We start from the raw sequence: 20,234 nt of genomic DNA, 5'->3' as shown, positions 1-20,234 counted from the left end.
TAGTGGCAAGCTCGGAGCAGAGATAACGTTCCCAGAGGCCCCTCACCATGTGTGAGAGCTGGCGAGGACTTCAGCACACCCTTCTCCTTCTCTCCAAACACAGCCTTTTAGAGATGCAGCACGCTACCCCCTCTCGTAGTGGTGCGGATGTGCAGGCAAAGCATCCTGGCCGTCCCCTGAGCGGGAGCAGTAGGGGGATGAAGAGACTTTTTTGATCTTCCTCCTTCCCTGGACTTCCAACACCCCGCCAAGACAACCAGCAACTTGGCTTCAAAAGGGCATCCCTCCAAGCGTGCATTAGCAGGCTCACATCAAGAGCTTTGCTTAGCCCCAGGGTTTACTGGAAGCAGACAGGCTATCAGCTTTCAGTACTGGCAACTTCCATGAGCTTTCAACCAATGTTAAGGCATGGGGGAGGAAACAAGAAGGTGAAAAGCAAGGAGGATGAGCTAGTTACACTGCCAAAGGAGCAGATGAGGTGATGCTATGAGTCTTTTAGAGCCATCTACTGAGGACGGTGATGGATGCCTTAGGAAGGCCTCTCAATTTATTCTCTCTTCTCCTTTCACCTTTCAGTCCATTTGACTCTCTCTTGATGGCACAGTGACATCCCTGTAGCATGGCAAGCATCACTTGGAATTAATCTCTATCAAAGTCGTCCGTGAACACTTGACAATTGAATGAAAAATGAAGCAATTTCCATCGACAGGGAAGGAGATTGCCTGGATTAAAAAAAAAACCCCAAACAAACCCACTGTTTTCAGCTGTAATTTTTCATTAGCGTTCCCAGTTTTTAGCTAGAGCATCTTGACAGAAACGGACTTGTCAGGCTGATTTTGATCTCGTTCTGGTTTTACTCCACACAACCTCCCTTGACTTGAATGGACTTACTCCTGGTTCATACCAACGGGCTCAGATCAGGAGTGACAGCAAGTGCTCAAATCTTTTAGTGAGATGCCTGGGCACTGATTTTGCAGTGGATGGTATGTCTTCCCAGCAGGAAAGCAGACAGCGGTTCTCCTGAAGACCAAAATATTTTAAATCCTGCTTCTCTGTCAGACGCAGTCACGGCAGCAAGCATGAGATGCCTCCCTGGATCAGCGCTCCCCCAATGTCCATTTGTGCATTGACATTTTAGAAACACCAGCATATCCGAAGACCTGACAGTGAATATCAAATATACATGGGACGTCAGCTCTCCCCGCCTCTGCGGTGCACGGCTCCAAAATGCAGATTTGTAATTAAAATCTCCACAGGGGAAGAGCAAGAGCATTGCTCAGTTCACGAGGCCTCTCGTCTTGCAAAATAGCAAAGAGCTTTAATTGGTTTTTTGCAGGCAAGAGAATATCATTTGTCTCCCTCTTTGTTTAATTGCACCCCACAAAAGTTTTATGTGGGATTGCAATGCTCTGTTGAATTGCTGTAATATTGCAATCCCTGTTTATGTGCCCAACACCTATTAAAATAACTCATCTGGCCAGAAAGCCTTGTTATTTTCCCTCAACATTGGTGAGGTTTTTTATTGTTAAATTAATGGTCTTGTAGATGAATCTGAGCAGAGTCATTAGATTAAGCACAGATGTTTATTCCCCGAGGGGATGTCGCAGAGCTTATACGCGAGGTACGTGCACGCTTGTCGGGAGCAGCCCTGAGGATAAAGCGTCTTCCCTGTGTAGCTCTTCTTCTGCCGTTGCAGCCAAAACTTTGTTTCGTATTTAAAAGGCACTGGCCAGTCTTCAGACCCCATCCTGCCAGCAGCTTACCTGCCACATTTAGCCCTGGCATCTAGCCCTGACGTGAGGCGTTGTGGATCCAGAGACACCTTCTGTCGCACACAGTGGAGAGCAGGGAGCAGATGGTCTGGATCTCATCACGTGTCTTAACTGGATCCACGAACAGTGTAAATCAGCCTGGCTTATTTTAGTCCAGGGGGGTGCAAATCTGCAGCATGGCATAGGCAGCCTCTGTGCGTGGCACGTGACAGCATCAAAATGGAGCAGGGAGCACACAGAGAAAGAGAAACAGCAGATCTGACAGGGAGTCCAAGGAAGGGAGCAGACGGCAGAGCAGCAGATCGGGTAGGTGGCACAAGGCTGAGGTAAGAAAGCAGAGTAGCAGATCAGGCAAGGGAGAGTGCAAGGCTAACAGGCGGCACACTTGCCTAAAGGGTTGGTCCCCACTGCTGTAGGCAATGGGTTACACCCTTTGCAGGTGAGCGTCGGTGCAATCCTGTTGCACTGACTTCGATGGAGCTGTACCAGGCCTGGCTCCAAGGGACCTGGTTCAATTAGTTACCCCCATCTTTTTTCATAGAATCACAGAAAATGAGGGCTGGAAGGGACCTCAGGAGGTCACATCTAGTCAGAAGCAGGACCAGCCCCAACTCCATCATCCCAGCCAAGGCTTTGTCTAGCCGGGTCTCCGAAACCTCCAAGGATAGAGACTCCCCCACCGCTCTGGGTAACCTGTTCCCATACTTCACCACCCTCCTAGTGACAAAGTTATTCCTAATATCTAACCTAAACCTCCCTTGCTGCAACTTAAGATCATTGCTGCTTGTTCTGCCATCATCCCACGTTTTTATTTTGGGGGAAGGTGAATAATAACTCAGATATCTTATTTAATTTTGTTTTCGGTGGTTGTTGTCTCTGCTCTCAGCTCTCCTGGGTAAATCCAAAGCGAACGCTGCTGAAGCCAGTGCAGTTAGGACACTGAAACAAAACCATGCAGGGTCAGAAACAATCCTCCGTGCTGCTACTGGCTACTCCACCCCACGTCCCAAATGACGTCCTCTGCCAAGTGCATATGTGCTACTAAAGCTTAGGTCCAGACTTTGGTTCTGGTTTCCCTGGGCTTGTACCTCGTGCTGGCATTTCTAGCTGCGCTCGATGAATGCCAGGAGCTGCTGCTTTGGTCTAACCTGCCTTCATTCTTCAGGGGACTTTTCATCCCGTGTTGCCATATCCTTCATCCCATCTCTAGTGCTGGACTCCAGCCACGGCACAGCATGCGTTGGCTCTTTTCTCTCAGCTCTCTTATCTGCCGTAAATAACCCCGAGTGCTACTGACAGGCGAAGTCACAGAGCAGAAGGGCTGGGCTGTGCTGGAAGGCGTTCAGCAGAGTGATGGGAACGGGAAGACAGGAAGAGAGTGATTTTCTGGAAATGATGCTGGACCCGCTTTTCCTCCTTTGAACGCAAGGTCAGATCTGCAGCTGATATAAGCCATAGCTCCACAGATTTCACTGGCAGCCCATCCGATTACACCAGCCGAGGGCTGACCCAGCGGCCTGCTCTCAGGGGGGAAAGCAATGGGCTGGGATCTCAGATGGCTTAAACCAGCACAGTCCCGCTGCAGTCAGCAGATCTGATTCAATGATCAAAAGGTCTGAAAGAGGGTCAGGGCCACAAAGCAAAGGTCTTGTAGTGCCCTTGACGATATCCTCACATGTCTTTGTGGGTATTTGCTCCCTGGTAAGGTGTTGAATTTTACTCCGCTCTCATTCGGAAAACTTCCACTGAGTTCACAGAATTACTTGGCCTTTTATCAGAGTGTAAACAGACATTACACTTCTCCTGGGAGAGACGTTACACTTCTCCTGGGAGAAAGCCTTATGTTCAGGGTTCCCCCCAACCCATTGTCGCACTTCAAGTACCCATGAAGTAGGGTAGATAAAATACGCTAACCCTTTTTTTTCTCAGGACAATGCTGTGTACTCCCATAAGGTAATAGCAAGGAGAGAAAGCTAGCCTTGCTAGTCTGAAGTCAAGTAGAAAGCAAAGCAGATTAGTTAATAGCAGGTCATTCAAGTTAGTCACCAGTCATTCCAGGGACAAGCCTGTCGGGCTGCGGGCTCTCCCTGAGACTCTTGGAAGGACTATGTGTAGACGACACTTTTATCCTGGGTTTGGACCTGGACCAATGAGGACTGCCCTTTGTCTATAGTTTTAGTACTTAGAAGATTGTAAATCATCACCCTTATAAAACTGATGGCTACACTGGCCCACATGGACACAGCTAAGGGGGCCAGATGCAGACAGTGGTGTGAGCGGCGGTATCTTCTGGGGGAAGTCTCAGGGACAGGTTCACCAGCGATGTCATGTGCCCTGTAGGTTACACGTGATACAAAAATGACTTGGAAACTGCACAAGCGTTGGGGGTTGCATTCCATGAGTACACGGGATCCGTGTCACACCCATGCCTACGGGGCAGAAAATATCACTGGTAGTGTGAAGTGCACGTGTCTGGGCCAGATCTCCTTGATTCTAGTGCCCCACCAGGACCCATCACCCCATTGATTCGAATGGAGTGATGGGCAATGACAATGGTTGGGGGCTGGGGGACAGGACTGGTGAGGAGAGGCTGAGGGAAATGGGCTGATTGAGTCTGCAGAAGAGAAGACTGAGGGGGATTGAATAGCAGCCTTTACCTCCCTGCAGGGGGGCTGCAAAGAGGATGGAGCGGGGCTGGTCTCAGTGGGGGCAGATGACAGAAGGAGCAATGGGCTCAAGTTGCAGCAAGGGAAGTTGAGGTTGGTTATTAGGAAAAACTTTCTCACTAGGAAGGTGGTGAAGCACTGGAACAGGTTACCCAGAGAGGTGGTGCAGTCTCCATCCTTGGAGATGTTGAAGACCCAGCTCGACAAAGCTTTGTCTGGGATGATATAGCTGGGGCTGGTCCTGCTTGGAGCAGGGGCTTGGACTAGATGTGACCTCCCCAAATCCCTTCCAGTCCTCGTTGTCTATGCATCTATGATGCCAGATTTCCTTCTGAGTGAGATGAGCAGGTGCATGCTGTGAATTGGAAGCAGCTGAGAGCCAGGCCTGCTGGGAGGACAGGTCCACCAGCAGGTCCTAAACATGGTAAGGAGGCAATGCTTCCCAGCCCTCTGAATACTGGGAGCTGTAGGGGGAGTGGGGCAGTGGATGCATCCCTGGGCAGACCCTGCATAAACAATCTCTCCCATAGCATCCTCCCACTGCCCCTGGGAGAGACAGGAGACAGAGTTGGATGGACCTGGTGCATGACTCAGGATGGATCCTCTGTGCGAGCATCCAGCACGCTCACCCAGAGAAGCCCTGAATGAGAGCAAGTTGCACTGCTTTCCCATTTGCATCCATTGACTTGATGGCACGCCCCCCAAAGACTAGTCCCCGCAGGCTGCCGTGTGCACCAAGGTGAATCCAGTCCAGCGTAGCCAGGGGAGCTGCACCGGTCCGCTCTCATAGGGTCACGTTGGACCCGAACAATGTAACGGAGACCAGAATCAAGTAATACCGGCCCAGTTCAGACTGCACATACCGTGGTGTAAATCAGGAGCATCTCAGTGGATGTCAGTGGAATTCACTGGTGGAAAACCAGGGCAAGCAACGCCAGAGTTGAACGGAAATCACCGTAGCTCCACTGAAGTCAGCAGAGCCCGTGCCCCAGTTCATAGGGAGCTCCAGAGCTCGTATCCAGTCCACCCCCTGACCTGAGGCAGGATCAGCCCTGTGCAACCCCCCCCAGACAAATCCATCATTTAACCTCTTTGTAAAATGACCATCAGCCCTGACACCACACCAGATATCGTGCCCGAACCAGCCACAGGTAAAGCAGGGGACCATGGCAGCCAACGTCCTGCTGCTGTAAAAGGTTGTTAATATATGCTTGAGAGGTCCCAGGCAAAGGCTGTGTCCCTGCTACAGAGGAAGGCAAACCCACCCAGTCCAAACCCACCAATCTGATCAGGGGCTAAAATTTGGATGATTATCTTGCTGAGATCTTTTGACCCTAGCTGACTTCCTGCCCTTTGGGCGGGGGGCTGGACCCGATCTTGCAAGGTCCCCTCCAGCCTGAACGTCTACGAAATCTATGACAATACCATCCTGATCCCAATGCAGCATCGGTCTGAGCCTGAGCAGAGGGGCAAGACCCTGTAGCCAGGACCGTCCAGCTTTGGGGTCAGCAGGAGCACAGGCTGGGCTGCAGCCAGCACCCAGTGCCTCTGGGGGAGGCTTAAAACACCCCTGACACATGGAGCAGAAAGGGGGGAAGGTGGAGAACCAGCAACCAGTTGGAAATGAGGAGCTGCACCAACAGCTGAGCATCTCACACCTCCTGTCCTGCCCCAGTCTTGAGACAGCCCGGTTATTGCTTCTGCAGCCATTTGCAACCTGTGAAGGAAACGAGGCCGATGCCACGCTGTCGTTGCACCCACCCCTGCCTGCCATCCAGCGTGTGCATCTCAGCATCTGCCCCGTGGGAGCTGCCCACAGACCCCGTGTTGTTCTCCTGCCCCCCTGCACGTGCGGGTTGTGTTCCTCGGGGCCGAGGCTGACGGGAACGTGTTGATATCCCTGGAACTGGAGCGTGGATTTGTCTTGGCCTCGCTCCTGATAAAGCAGTTTCTGCTTCCAGCCTTTGTGTGATGATCCTCTCTGCACTGTTCAACCCTTTCCTTTGCCCTGAACAGGCTGGTGCACAGAGAGAGCATTTGGACCGCAGAGGAGTGAGCCCCTGGCACCAGGCTGCATTTTCCACTGCTTAGCACTGGAGCGTGGCTTGACCCTGCATCTCCATCGCTTTGCTTAGCCTTTTCCTTCCCCTCTTCCTCCTCCTCCTGATGGGCTGCAGCAACCCACTTCATTTATTGCATGCGATGCTTTCATGTGGGTCATTAAATCAGCTCCAGTCATTGCTTCAGAGGTATTTTTTAAACCCCAAAGCGGTCTGGCAGAGGTCTGTTTGGCCTCTTGAGGCGAGGTCACTCACCTGAGAGGCTGAAATAAGCTGTCAGATCCTCAGAGCAGACAGCAGACACCCACGCTGGCTGCTTTGCTGCTTGGACAACAGCTTTGCAGGGAAATTCAAATGGCAAAAGCCTCAGGGTGTCACTCCATCCCTTTCTACTCTGTCCCTGCTAGGATTATCCTGGTTGCTTCCACCAGTAGAGATATCCCAGAGCCCAAACACTACGTCTGCAGTTTTTGGATGGGGGACAGACAGGGAATTGTGTTGCCTCTTTCAGTGCCACCTCTGAAGCCAGAGCCTGTGAGCAGTAATGGGAACAATTGTTGAAGTGCTCCGAGTCGGAGGCACTGGGAGAAACTCTTGATTGCAATGCTGAGTGTTCAGGATCAGTTCTGGCATGCTTTTCCCATCTGCTTGCTGGTTCAAGGCTAACATCAGCCAGTGGAGACAAAGCTCTTACTCTGTAGGTGCTTAAAGAAGGTGGATTGGAGATCCTGCTCCAGCCTCATTGGGCTGTTGTTTGCATCGTGAAGAATGGCAGCCTAGCTCACGCCTAGGTGAGGCTGAACCCATAAAAATGGTGCATATGATTCATCCAAGTCACCGGAGAGCTTTAATCAGGACATCTGCTCTCATGCAAAGGAGGCACGAACTGAATGGGCTTTGCTGACAGTTTGCAGCCCAGAACAATGCTCAGTCCCGGATCTCATCCTAAAATCACAGAGTCATAGGAAATTAGGGCTGGGAGGGACCTCAGGGGGTCACATCTAGTCCAACCCCCTGCTCCAAGCAGGACCAGCCCCAACAACATCCCAGACAAGACTTTGTCTACCCGGGTCTTCAAAACCTCCAAGGATGGAGACTGCACCACCTCTCTGGGGAGCCTGTTTCAGTGCTTCACCACCCACCTCATGAGAAAATTATTCCTAATATTCAACCTCAACTTCCCTTGCTGCAACTTGAGCAGAGGAGAGGACAACTAATGGTGACTGACAGAGGCCTTGAGAGACACACCGAAGAACGTAACGTCAACACGATCAAGCTGCCAGGGCCCCGCTTGCTGCCAGATATCCTCTCGGCTTGCACAGATCCCTGCACTCACGTGGCATTTGCATTACATTGCTTTAAAACCCTGGCATTTGGGTAACATGAGGAGCAGCCAGTGCTCACAGCCCCTATAGCTGTACATCCATGCCAGGTCCAGGTGCTGAGGTCTCTTGGCTTTCTCATGGAGGCTGCATGTGGCTCGAATGCCCTTCTCTAGCCCTGAGTCTTTCACGGGGACCAAAAGAGGGACTCAGCCACTGGAGCACTTGTCTGCCGGAGGCTGCAATGAGGTCTGAAGATTATATTAAAGCATGCATGCTTTGAGCCCTGTTGTGGTGGTAGCAGCCCATTCAGAGCAGCGATATTTCATCAAATCATAGAGAAATCAGGCTGGAAGGGAGGGCACATCTAATCCAGCCCCCTGCCTGACATAGTATCAGAACTGAGTCATTTTGCTGAGAGTTTAGACAATGGGTTTGTCTGGGATGGTTTGGACAGGGCCGATCCTAAGACGTTACACCTGACCTGCCACGTGTAAAGCAGGGGGACCACCGTGAGCAATGTTTGGCTGCTGCAAGGGTTGTTTAAATGCACTTGAGAGACCCCAGGAAGAAAGTCTTGCTTGCACTGAAATCATGTCTGCAAGGCCTGATCAGGTATTGGAGGCATTGAGAGCAAGAGAAAGAAGTGGTGTGCAATCTATATAGACAAGACAGAAAAGCAAAGGCAAAGGAAAGGATTATTGAGGGGGAAGGAGGAATTACTTATACCACAGCAGCCGTGTGTCGTGGCCAGGATGGAGCTGATCGCACTTCGCTCACAAGCACGCTCCTGTGCCTGCCTTCAAGCCCTTGGTCTCTGTGGTGGCATGTGCTGGGATGAGCCCAGAGCAGACCCACCGAGCAGCTTCTGGGGTGTCATTGGACTTGGATGTGCCCTTTCTCCCCAGTGTAGAGAAGCCCAAGTAAAATGCCCAAGACCACACAGGGATTCGGTAGCAATGGGAGAAACTGAGCCCACGGCTCCCTGAGCCCAGTTCAGCGCTCTCAACCTCGGAGCATCTTCTTCTGGCGCGTGCAGAGGAGAGGGGAGCAGGTGGCAGCTCTCATTTATAGGGCTGTGATTTGGGACAAGGATCCTTGGAGTGACTGGGATTCACTCCCCACTGTGAAGGGAGAACTGGTTTCCTCCAGATGCCACCTGGTCCCTGGTGACACGGGTGACAATATTAAAACTTTGGGGAGAAGAACGACGGAGCCTTGTGAAACCTGCCCTCCCCAAAGAGCTTGCAATCAGAGTTATCACTGGTGTCTGTCTATCGGCGTTATACTCGCCTGAATTGCACATATGTGTTTTACTATTTAGTCATTCTTCCCCTCTATTCAGCACTGGGGACGCCACATCTGGAGTCCTGTGTCCAGCTGTGGGCCCCCGCTGCAGAAAGGATGTGGACACATTGGAGAGAGTCCAGTGAAGGGCAATGAAAATGGTTGTGGGGCTGGGGGACATGATGTATGAGGAGAGGCGGAGGGAAATGGGCTGATTGAGTCTGCAGAAGAGAAGACCGAGGGGGATTGAATAGCAGCCTTCACCTCCCTGCAGGGGGGCTGCAAAGAGGATGGAGCTGGGCTGGTCTCAGTGGGGGCAGACGGCAGGACAAGGAGCAATGGGCTCAAGCTGCAGCAAGGGAAGTTGAGGCTGGATATTAGGAAAAACTTTCTCCCTAGCAGGGTGGGGAAGCACTGGACCAGGTTCCCCAGAGAGGTGGAGCAGTCTCCCTCCTTGGAGGTTTTGAAGACCCGGGTAGACAAAGCCTTGGCTGGGACGATGTAGCTGGGGCTGGTCCTGCTTTGGACAGACGTGACCGGGAGGTCCCTTCCAACCTGAACTTTCTCTGAGTCTATGATGTGCGAGGTGCTGAGAGACAGCAAGAGGGAAGCTCTCAACCATGTCACGTTTTAGTCACTCTTGAGGTTGCTACCTTGCTTTAAGGTGGCAAGACGCAATTTGCAGGCAGTCCCTCGGGGGCCGTATGCTAGGCAGCGTGTGCTATGCCGTACCTCTCGACACCACGCGATTTACAGCCCGGTCCTGCACTTCTTCCTTGTACATGCATCCCTTACTCAAAGGAGTCGCCTCCTTGATGGCAAGTCGCTCGAGCGAGGGCTGCAAGGCGGGTGCAGGACACGTCCTCGGCATGATCCGCTCTCCATTGCATTCCCACGCTCGGTTACCTGGGTTTAAATATTGTTTGGATGGCCGCTGATCCCAGGGAGAACCTTCTCGAAGAGCATCCGCAAGGTCATCCGCAGCATTTAAATCACTTCATTAATGCGACTGAGCTCGAGCGTTGCAAAACATTTTCAGATGCCATCAGCGTTTTGGGTTTTTTTTTTTTCTTTTTTTGTTTGCTCTTGTCTCTGTCCTCCAGTGACCATTGCTTGGAGAGCCCTGCACATGCTCGGACGGTTTTGCTTTTAGGGAAAGGCTCAAATATCAAAGTGGAAAAAAAAAAAGCACTCTGCAACCGAAAAGCTGCCCAGAAAGCCCAGCACGTCATTTCAGCAGCAGAACATTATTGTTACTGTGCTGACAAACCCCTTTTGAGGGCAGCAGAACAGGCCAGCACTGTTTTAGATCTGTCTCGAAGCCGCGCGTAACCAAAATAAGTATAGGGTTACATAAGAAACGGCATCGCCTGCTCGCTCCTGCTTTCCAAGCCTCGTCGTCAAGCAAACGCCGTTCCAGGCCGGCCGCGCTCGCGGATAACGTGGAGCGAGGGCCGCGTCCGTCCCCAGGCTAATTAAGTTAACTTTGCACCTGAGCTCAGTGTGGCTGAGAGGATGGGGAGGAAGGGGTCGAGCCTCTTAGGGCCTCCTGTGAAACGCGAGTCCCTGCACAAAGAGGAATGAGGGATGGACAGGTGGGCAGAGACATGCAGTGGCTCTAGGGAGCTGCTAATATATAAACCCACCTTGAATAGTTTGGATAGTCCAGCTTGCTCCAAGTGACTGATGTGCAGGTCGCCTTCCTAATATTCATTTTTCCTGAGCTCCAGTGTTGTGCCAGCTGCTGGGTCTTGCCTGCACAGTGGTGGCTCCAGGACCTCTCATGCTGGTGGCTTAATGCATCTCATTTGAAGCCTGCTGCTAAGGCCTTTGCTAACATTTGGGGTGAGATTTGCCTTGCCAAGTGTCTGCCGTGGGCTGGAGGCAGGTGGGACGTCAGCAGAAGCAGTTTGTCCGTATCTTCCTGCAAGGGCAGGGATGAGGACTTTGTTCTGCACGTTTTAGAAAAGAAGCTTATGGAAATAGGTCCGAAATCTCACGGGGTGCATGGACCGTGCAGTCGCATTGGCAGGCACTAACCGTGATGCGCCGCTACTGCGCAGTAGTAACGAGCTGTGCGGTACTAACGCCAGTTACGGCGCAGACATTTAGGACTTGTGCAAGCTGATTTAGTACAGCTTATGCAAGTGCTAAATGACTGAGCAAGCACAGTCCGCCCCTTGTTTAGGTGCGGCCCCAGAGAAGTGTGTTAGAGAAGGAGTATTGGGGGCCTTGGACTTGATATTCAACAGGCACTCGCCCTGCAGATGGGGATGTGGTTTTTATCGTCACCACAAACTGCTCAAATGTGGTGAATTTATGAGTTTCAGAACGGGGAAAGAGGCTTTGGGACAGTGGGCAATGGACCGACTCTGAGGGTAGGGAAGGGGCTGATGAGGACGAAGAGATGGACCATGGGGGACAGAGAGGGACTAGCGTGGGTGTTTTGGGGACTGGATGCCTACCTTCCTTGTTCTCAATAGCTTGGCTAAGGCAGAAGGAGCTGGAGGGATGTCCAGGCTCTGTGCTATACAGGGTCGGGCTGCGTGCTGCCAGGGTCCCTTATGGCTTTACGCCCTCTGCTAGAGGCAGGGACACTGGACACAGAAGCATTTAACCAGGCGGGCATGCTTGCACCGTGGCAGCAGCATCTCCGTGCCCTCCAGCATGCCTGCACACCAAAGCCAGAAACGTGCCAGCAAGGCTGGCCTGAGGTCGGTCCTTGCAGCTGCTCTGGAGCACGCCGAGGTCTCTGCAGCGGCACTGCCGGTGTGACGGGACCCCAAGTCGGCCCTCTCTGGCTCTCCTGCCTGTATCTCCTGTAACCCACTTTCAACAGGGAACATGGAAATGAACACTACAACCACATAATCGTCCCAGCCGGGTTCATAGCACGTGGGTGGGAGTGGGGGAGTGGGCTGTGCTCAGGCTGGACCACCCTGCAGACCCGCGAGTCTCAGCCTAGGTGGCAGAGAGACCTTTGAAGGGTGATGCAGGAGGTGTGAAGAGATCAGTAGAAAGCATCAGGCTGCCTGCCCCCCGCAAAGAGATAAGCCCTGTAATAAATACATTCATGTTTTAAATGGGGTGCTGCTCAACTCACAGTAGTGAGGGAGGGGACCTCGGGTCCAAGGAGGGGTGCCTTGAGTCTAAAATGGTTGAGGACCCACAGGGGTAGCCACACTGTGGGGATGGTCTCCGTCTGCAACCTCCTGGCAGGGACAGCTATCCTTTGGTCATACAAAGCAATCAGACAACGTGCTGTATGGGGTGGAGAAGGGGACGCTGGACCCACAAATTGGCCTCGTACTGGACTCAGAGTCACTGCCAGGAGGGATCTGGATTCATAGGATCATGGAAAATGAGGGACCACAGGAGGTCACATCTAGTCCAGCCCCTGCTGCAAGCAGGACCAGCCCCAACTACATCGTCCCAGACAAGGCTTTGTTTAGTTGGACCTTAAAACCTTCAAGGATGGAGACTGACTCCACCACCTCTCTGGGTAACCTGTCCCAGTGCTTCACCACCCTCCTCATGAGAAGGTTTCTCCTAATATCCAACCTAAACGTCCCTTGCTGCAACTTGAGCCCATTGCTCCTTCTGCCATCTGCCCCCACTGAGACCAGCCCAGCTCCATCCTCTTTGCAGCCCCCCTGCAGGGAGGTGAAGGCTGCTATTCAATCCCCCTCGGTCTTCTCTTCTGCAGGCTCAATCAGCCCAGTTCCTGCAGTCTCGCTTCATGCCTGCGTGTCTGCACTCCCCACCTGCAAACCAGGGGTAGCCACGTGCCCATCTGCACAACGGGGCCTGGTGAAACCACATTCACTCCTGTGGGCACCAGGCAGGAGCCCAGGGGGAGGTGAAGGACTCTGTCCTCAGAGGGGGCTGCAGGGGCATGGGGGCAGTAAGACACGTGGCCTGCTGAGGGTGAGAGTGGCTAGCAGTGGAGGGTGGTTCCTGGGGATTGCCCTTGCAGTTTTCACCCATTAACCTCAATGCATCTTACACAGGTCGGTATTGCTGTTGTCACACTGCAGGCAGGGAAACTGAGGCACAGGGCTTGGCAGCGATTTAGCATTTCAGTCCCACTTCAGCCACACGAGACCGTGAGCTGTGGGGGTGAATTTCACGTTGTACAAAGACCAAGGAAGCTTCTTAGCCTGGAGATTGTGTCTGGTAGAAGCAAAGTCCTTTAGCTCACACTGCTCCCGGAAAGAAATAAGCTGCAGCAGCAAGAGGACGTGTTTAGCTGACTGCACTTTCTTTAGGGCTTTTGCTAGCACAGTTATGCTCATAAACAATTGTCCCCCTATGTGTAAACTGGCACTGTGGGGGAACCAACTGTGTGCCCTGTCACTTAGGGGAACCAACCCAACACCAGCAATAGCAAATAGCAAGGAGTTCACAACCCATCCGAAGGCTGAAGATGTGTTCACACAAGCTATACACTGGACAGTTGTAATTAGAGAATCAGTCCATAACATTGTAATGCTGCAGACCACAGGGCTCAATTCACTGGGTAATGCATTTGCAATGCTCTGAGACTCACCTATGTCCAGGGGAGTTAATGGACTAGTTAACACTTGTAAAATAATTGAGGATGACACCAAAGCAAGGTCCTGCTGCTGCTGTTTGCAGCTGGAACGCAGCAACTGCTGTTGCATCAGGACACAAGAAACGCAGAGAGAAAAGTTCTGGGTCCAGTTGAAGCAAGCTAGGAAATGCAGCCAAATCCAACACCGGGATGTGGCCGGCATACCAGGCAGAGCTTAAACAGCGCGTCCTGGGATTGCCCAGCTTCCAAAGGGCTTTGGTGTAAAATCCCATGTCTACAATTGCAGGTCTATGCTGGAAGTAGTTTTTATGGGTGCAAATCAAGGGTGATTCTAGGGACAGACGTCACACACAAACCAGTTGAAATGATCAGAAACTAGTTTAAACCTGTCACAGAACAAAAGTCAGTGCACTAAACCAGTTTCAAAATGGTTGAAACTGGTTCAAGATAAAACCTGGATGGATGTAGCATCAGACTGAACTGATTTAGGTCAAAGCAGTTTATGGAAGGTCTGTCCCAGCCCCTAAAGGGCCAAACCAGCATCAATGAGACCAGGGCACCTTGTGCTAAAGATCGATTCGTCATGGACCCCAAGAGAAACCCTGGGTCATTCTGGCAGGATTAGAGCCCGGTGTTGCACGACTGCAGATGATCAGATACCCTCGTCCTTCCCCCCAGCTCTTTGCCATCTCTTCTGCAGCTTCCTCACTTGCAAGTTGCCATGCTCGGACCCCGTTCCTGGCAGCGGACCCTGCTTTATTCCTTCCTTAGTTGTGGAGAGAAAACTGGATGGGGATGGACAGAGCCCAGGCCGGGGAGTGAGGCACTGCTTGGAACGGCAGCAGCTGCGAGGGCAGCGTGGGGAGCTGATGGCTCTCTTTTTTTTCCCGTTGCACAACCACATCTCTTTCATTTTGGCAGCCCAGCGCCACCAGGCTAAACTGGGCCCTTGCTTTCGATTTCATGCTCCTGTCTCCACATTTGTAATTAGCATTAAAGCTAAAGTATGAGTTCCATCGCAAAGGCATATACTTTGCTACACTTTCGCGGTCCAGTAGCTCCTTAATAAACTGTGGCTGGGTGGGTTGCAAAGAGTTTATTTCAGGTAATGGGCGACATCAGCACAAATGGGTATTTTGGACAAAAAGAAGCAGTTTTTAAAAGTGAAAAGGTCTTTTTTCCCTCCCCTTTTTTCTTTGCCCTTACCTAGCCCATCATCTTTATATTCAGCCGGTCAGAGACCTGGCGGCGGGCCCTACAAACTGTCATCTTCATGTTGTCCATTTGAATCCATACCAGGTGGAGAGCAACTCTAAATTGTTAAGGTTTGATGACCGATGATTAAAAAAATCTCTCTCCAATGTCCAGCAGACAGCTGTCCAGTTTGCAAAATCTCTCGTTGCAAGTAGTAACCCCTTAGAAGTCTACGCAGGAGGGCAAGGATGTGGCTAATGGAGGAGAGATGGTATGTTTGACTCTCAGAAATGTCCTTTTCCATATTATTTTGGCCAATAGGTGGGAAGCTTTCATTTCAAACAATTTTCTTCTTTTTGCAAGGGGGGGTTCAATGGTCTCTTGAATGGGCTTCTATCATAGGCACTTAATTCAGGCATAACAGATAATGGATAGATATTTGGCTGGGGTGTTATGACTCCAGCACTCGTTCCTGCCCGGGGCAGGATGATCTGTTTAGGTCCCTTCGGACCCTAAGCACTATGAAACAGGCTTCTTAAAAGCTGCAAATGCGGACCCTATTAATAACAACAGAGCCTAAACATTGCTAAGGAATGTATTGCCTTTGATTTTTGGATATTGCCTTTGCTTTGTGGGTTTCGTGTCTCATGATCTACGTAGCTGCAAGGAGTCATTTAAAATAGAAATGACGCTGCAGAAGCTACTTTTGACAACTCGGTTTAGTAGTGAAGACCATAACCCAGTTCTCTCTCTCTTAAGGAAAAATAAGGTCTTTATTCAAAAAATATGTGCATGTTAAGTAATAGTATTTACATTTTCTTGTGTGTGTGTGTATGCCTATTTGTATACATGTAGGGCTAAGAAGACATGCTTATAGTCATGTGCCATGTGTACCCACATGAAAAAAGTGGGGAATGACATGTATTCTTCCCATTCTAGTTAAGGTGGCAATCTAAAAGTATTTCCATTCTTCCAGCTTGGTTTTTCAGGGTTTTATAAACGGAGGCATACAGGTCTGTAATGTATGCCTATAACTGAGAATCAGATGGGACCATTTTAAAAGGCTAGTTGCTCTGGTTTTGAGTTCACCCCATGGGCAACTGCTTCTGGGTCTGCAAAAAAGACAATTTACAATGGTTAAACATCTAGACTTTGGGAAGCAGAAGCAGCAGCATCCTTTATCAAATCCAAGCCCCTGCTCAAAGCAGGACCAGCCCCAGCTAGATCACCCCAGCACACCCATGCACATGCAAATCGTATGTATGCACAATAGTGTAAGCAAAATGATATTGGATGTTCTTGCACAAATAATAGCATTGAAAAAAGCTATATGAAATCTTGTTTTTAGGCACATTTATGTTATCTGGGGTAATTCTACCCCCTTCTGGATTTCCTCTGGTTTTACACAGCTGCAACTAAGATCAGGATCTGGCCAACTGTCTTCAGAGGGGAAAGAGGTACCGATGCCATGAAATAAAAGACCAGGTCACTGATGGCTGTGAATAATAAGACCCCTTTGGCTTCAGGGGATCTACATTGATTGATGCCAGCTGCATAATTGTCCCACAAAGCTCAGTTCTTTGCCTTAAATAGTTGCCCTGTGCCTTCTGTGGGGGGCGAAGGCATCATAAATAATGCTCACCAGGGTGCCTCAAAACTGGCCTGATCATGAAAACCTTGACACGTTTTGAAACATAAAGAAATGTTTCCGCAAGAATTCGCAAAATCATTTGTAATAAAATAATTCAATCCTGAGATTATTCATACTTGAAATAAAAAGGTTTCAGTTTCCAGGGGAAAAAAACACCACGTTTTAATTCTCCTCACCTTTCTCCCCATTAGGAAAACCCCATTTGTCATTAACTGTTTATAAAAAAAAATTAAAATTAAAATTAAAAAATGGGATAAAAACATTGTTATAGAAAAACTTGCAGGGGACAGAGGTCCACTGCAATGATGACAGCGGACCAGGTCCTAGCGTCTTATCCCATCCTAATGCATGAAGGTTTTTTAAATCTGAAAAAAAAATGTTTTATTCCTTTGACAAGACCCAGTGGTGATTACCATCCTGCAGCTTCATTTTTATACGGCAGATGTGTTTACATGTTTGAATTTAAAGGCTGACATTGCTATTAATGCAAAACACCCATTGACTTCCATGGAGTTCAGTTTGTGGGTTGATCACTGCAGTTCCCTGCATGCCTTCACTCCAAAGTGCATCCATCTCTTATGAATGGTGAAGTAAGACAAATAGACTTGGGACCCCCAGCTTTGTTAAGGGCAAGTGCAGGAGAACTGGCTAATTACGAGTGAACTGGAATCTCCAAAAAAGGCTTATTTGGAGTCAAGTGTCCAAGTACAAGTCAGGTGACCTATAAAGAGGGCCCGTGCGTGAGTTCAGCTCCCATTTGAGGTTGAGGTCCTCCTAGGAGCTGACATGGGGAAACAGCCAGGTAAAGGCCTGGGAGGTGTCAAAGGAAGTAGCTTCGGTGGATGAGGGTTGAATGGACATGATCCTTGGTCTAACATAGTGGGACGCCGGCTGAAGCTGGCAGATGACAGAAGGAGCAACGGGCTCAAGCTGCAGCAAGGGAAGTTGAGGTTGGATATTAGGAAAAACTTTCTCACGAGGAGGGTGGTGAAGCACTAGAACAGGGTACCCAGAGAGGTGGTGCAGTCTCCATCCTTGCAGGTGTTGAAGACCCAGGTAGACAAATCTGTGGCTGGGGTAATGTAGTTGGGGCTGGTCCTGCTTGGAGCAGGGGGGTGGACTAGATGTGACCTCCTGAGCTCCCTGCAACCCTCATTTTCTCTGATTTGATGACCTCATCTACACATGTGCACCCTTAATGCACCTTAAAAATGGCGGTTTTAAGCTATTTGCACTTTAGTTTGATTTAAGTGCATCTAGTCCAACCCCTTGCTTAAATCTGAGCAGGGGATTGCACTAGATGTGACCTCCTGAGGTCCCTTCACACCCTCACTGTCTGTGATTTTAAGATGGGAGGATAAATGGATGGATGGACCCTGCCATTGTCCTGCATCAATAGGGAAGGTGGATTGATGAGCTACAAGATGTGCTGTAGCTTAGAGAGCATTGAGATAGAGGCACAGCTGGCAGTTTTATTGCTCTGGGAAGAGATGCCAGAGTTAAGGGTGAAAATGCTGCTTCTGTAGCATAGGCTCCCTAGCAGAGAGCAACAAAAATTACGAGAGTCCTGGGAAACCGGATTTACAAGGAAAGGTTGGAAAATCTTCACGCCCATCTTGCTGGGGTCATCCGATCCCAGCAGTCTTTCCTGCCCAAGTGCAGAAGGGCTGGACTCGATGATCTGTAAGGTCCCTTCCAGCCCCTCACATCTATGAAACTGGGATTACTGAGTCCGGAGAAAGGAAAACTGGGAGGGGGATTTGATAACAGTCTTCAAATACCTGAAGGATGGTGGTAAAGAAGATGGAGAACAACTCTTCTGTTGCCAGAGACCGGGAAGAATGGACTTAAATTGCAGCAAGAGAAAATCAAGTTGGCCATTAGGATGAACGCTCTCACGAGGAGGGTAGTTCAGCATTTGAACGGGCTGCCCATGTATTAAGATGGGGCTTACCCTTGTTCATCTTTCCCAAGGCATAACTACACAGGGAGTCAGATCATTGCTGAGTCTATCTGTCCACACTATGAACCTTGTCATTTTATACGGTATTTTATTTGGCTCCCATGGCTTCAGTGAACTTTGACTGGGTTTTTTGGCTCCGGGGCTCCTCTGAGCCTGGGGGTCTGGGACAGACATTGCATAAACCAGTTTGAGCCAAATCAGTTCAGTCTGATACTACATTCAGCCGGGTTTATCTTAAACCGGTTTCCACCATTTTGAAACTGGTTTATGTGCACCGAACTTCTGTTCTGTTCCAGGTTTAAACCAGTTTCCGATCACTTCAACCGGGTTATGTGTAAGGTCTGTCCCTAGCCTAAATCTTTCTACACCCTCTTGAAAAGTTACTTGCAGAGGGTTAATATGTGGGAAACCTCTTAAATAGCTGAAGAAAACTGAATGCATTGTACTACACTTTCTCAGACGTTTCTGAGTGGTAACCCCTTAGTAAAAAACAGAAAGGCATCAGTGATGATAAACCAACATAACTGAGTCGTGTGCGTGTTTCAAGAAGCCGACACAGGATAAATACTTGACCTCAAAGGAGAAGGGTGTAGAGTGAACAGAGAAGTGAGGGTTTGTGGTTTTTTCCCTTTCCTTCAGATGCTAATAAAGTTGTAAGTAAGTGCTTGTGCCCCCAGCCGGGTTGAAAAACACCACGTGCATCACGTATGTATTTGCTGTAAGATAATGACGGTTCCTAGCCAAAGCTACAAATGACATTATTTGTACAGTAAATACAAGGATACTAAACCTTTGCAATATTGAAATCATCAGTGCCCCAGGGACTCAGCTAGACAGCCACCGAACTTCTGGATCATCTAGGCAACCTCCCCCCTGCCTTCTTCAGAGACCCTTGCAGACATGCCTTTAGAGGATGCCCCGATAACCACTGAATTGGAGCTCTGAGCAGGGGGTTGAACTCGATGTAACCTCCTGAGGTCCCTCCCAACCTTCATTTTCTGTGATTTTACAATTCTAGTTCATGCCAGAGAGAAGAGCAAACTTCAGCGTGTGCCAAGACCCTCGCTGCCAGCCGCTACGAGGTGGGCACCCGGCTGAGCGAGCGCTCTGCCCGAGTGCGGCCATGGCTGCATTGTGGGCAGGGAGGTGGTGCATTGGATAGGTCAAGCCCAGGCTGTTTGGAGGTCAGCCAGTGCTGAAGGCTGGCAGAGAGTCCCTGTCTTCTGCATCAGCTTCAGTCTCCGAGCAGTTTTAGTCTGCAGCACCGCACGCAGCACGGAGCAATAGGCTAACCTGGAGGTAAGAAAGGCCTGGATAATTCTAGCCAGCGCCACATCCAAAAGGAAAGGTTGCAGCCTTGCAACAGATATGGACAGTGGAAAGCATTAGGGCCTCGTGTGCATGCTAAACTTCACGGTGGCATGTGACCCCCCTCACTCAAGGGCTCTCCAGGGAGAGGGGTGTTTCCCCTGGGAGCTCTTAACCACAGAAGAGAAGAGATCTGCTGGATTGCAACCAGCCCGGGTCCTTGAGCTACTTGGCAATACCTTGTGATCAAAGTATTAAAGGCAGAGAGTAGTCTGATAATACTTTGCCACCGTTATACCCTAAGCAAGTTTCTGAGCTGCTGCAGCAATGTTCTCTATTGATCAGTTGAGTGTTTCTTGTGTTTGCATTGCCAACGCTAAGTCTCCACGGATATGCTGGGTGCTTCGTATGGCTGGGCATTGCTTACTCTCTCTGCATCTGCTTCTGTATGAAGAG

At 50.1% G+C, this 20,234-nt stretch overlaps 1 protein-coding gene across 1 annotated transcript in view; it reads left to right on the top strand.

Annotated features, from left to right (window-relative positions):
- Window positions 1-3,082: 3,082 nt before the first annotated feature.
- OSTN (osteocrin) overlaps window positions 3,083-20,234 on the top strand; it is a 38,613-nt gene continuing 21,461 nt past the window's right edge. Inside the window, exon 1 of the mRNA XM_025211729.1 lies at window positions 3,083-3,201. The gene's annotated coding sequence lies outside the window, so the exon portion shown is untranslated. The remainder of the gene's footprint in view (window positions 3,202-20,234) is intronic.

This window comes from Alligator sinensis, unplaced genomic scaffold, assembly GCF_000455745.1.
Source record: "Alligator sinensis unplaced genomic scaffold, ASM45574v1 scaffold697_1, whole genome shotgun sequence".
Classification (NCBI taxonomy): Eukaryota; Metazoa; Chordata; order Crocodylia; family Alligatoridae; genus Alligator; species Alligator sinensis.
Note: the sequence above shows the minus strand (reverse complement) of the source record. Positions and strands in the feature narration are given on the sequence as shown.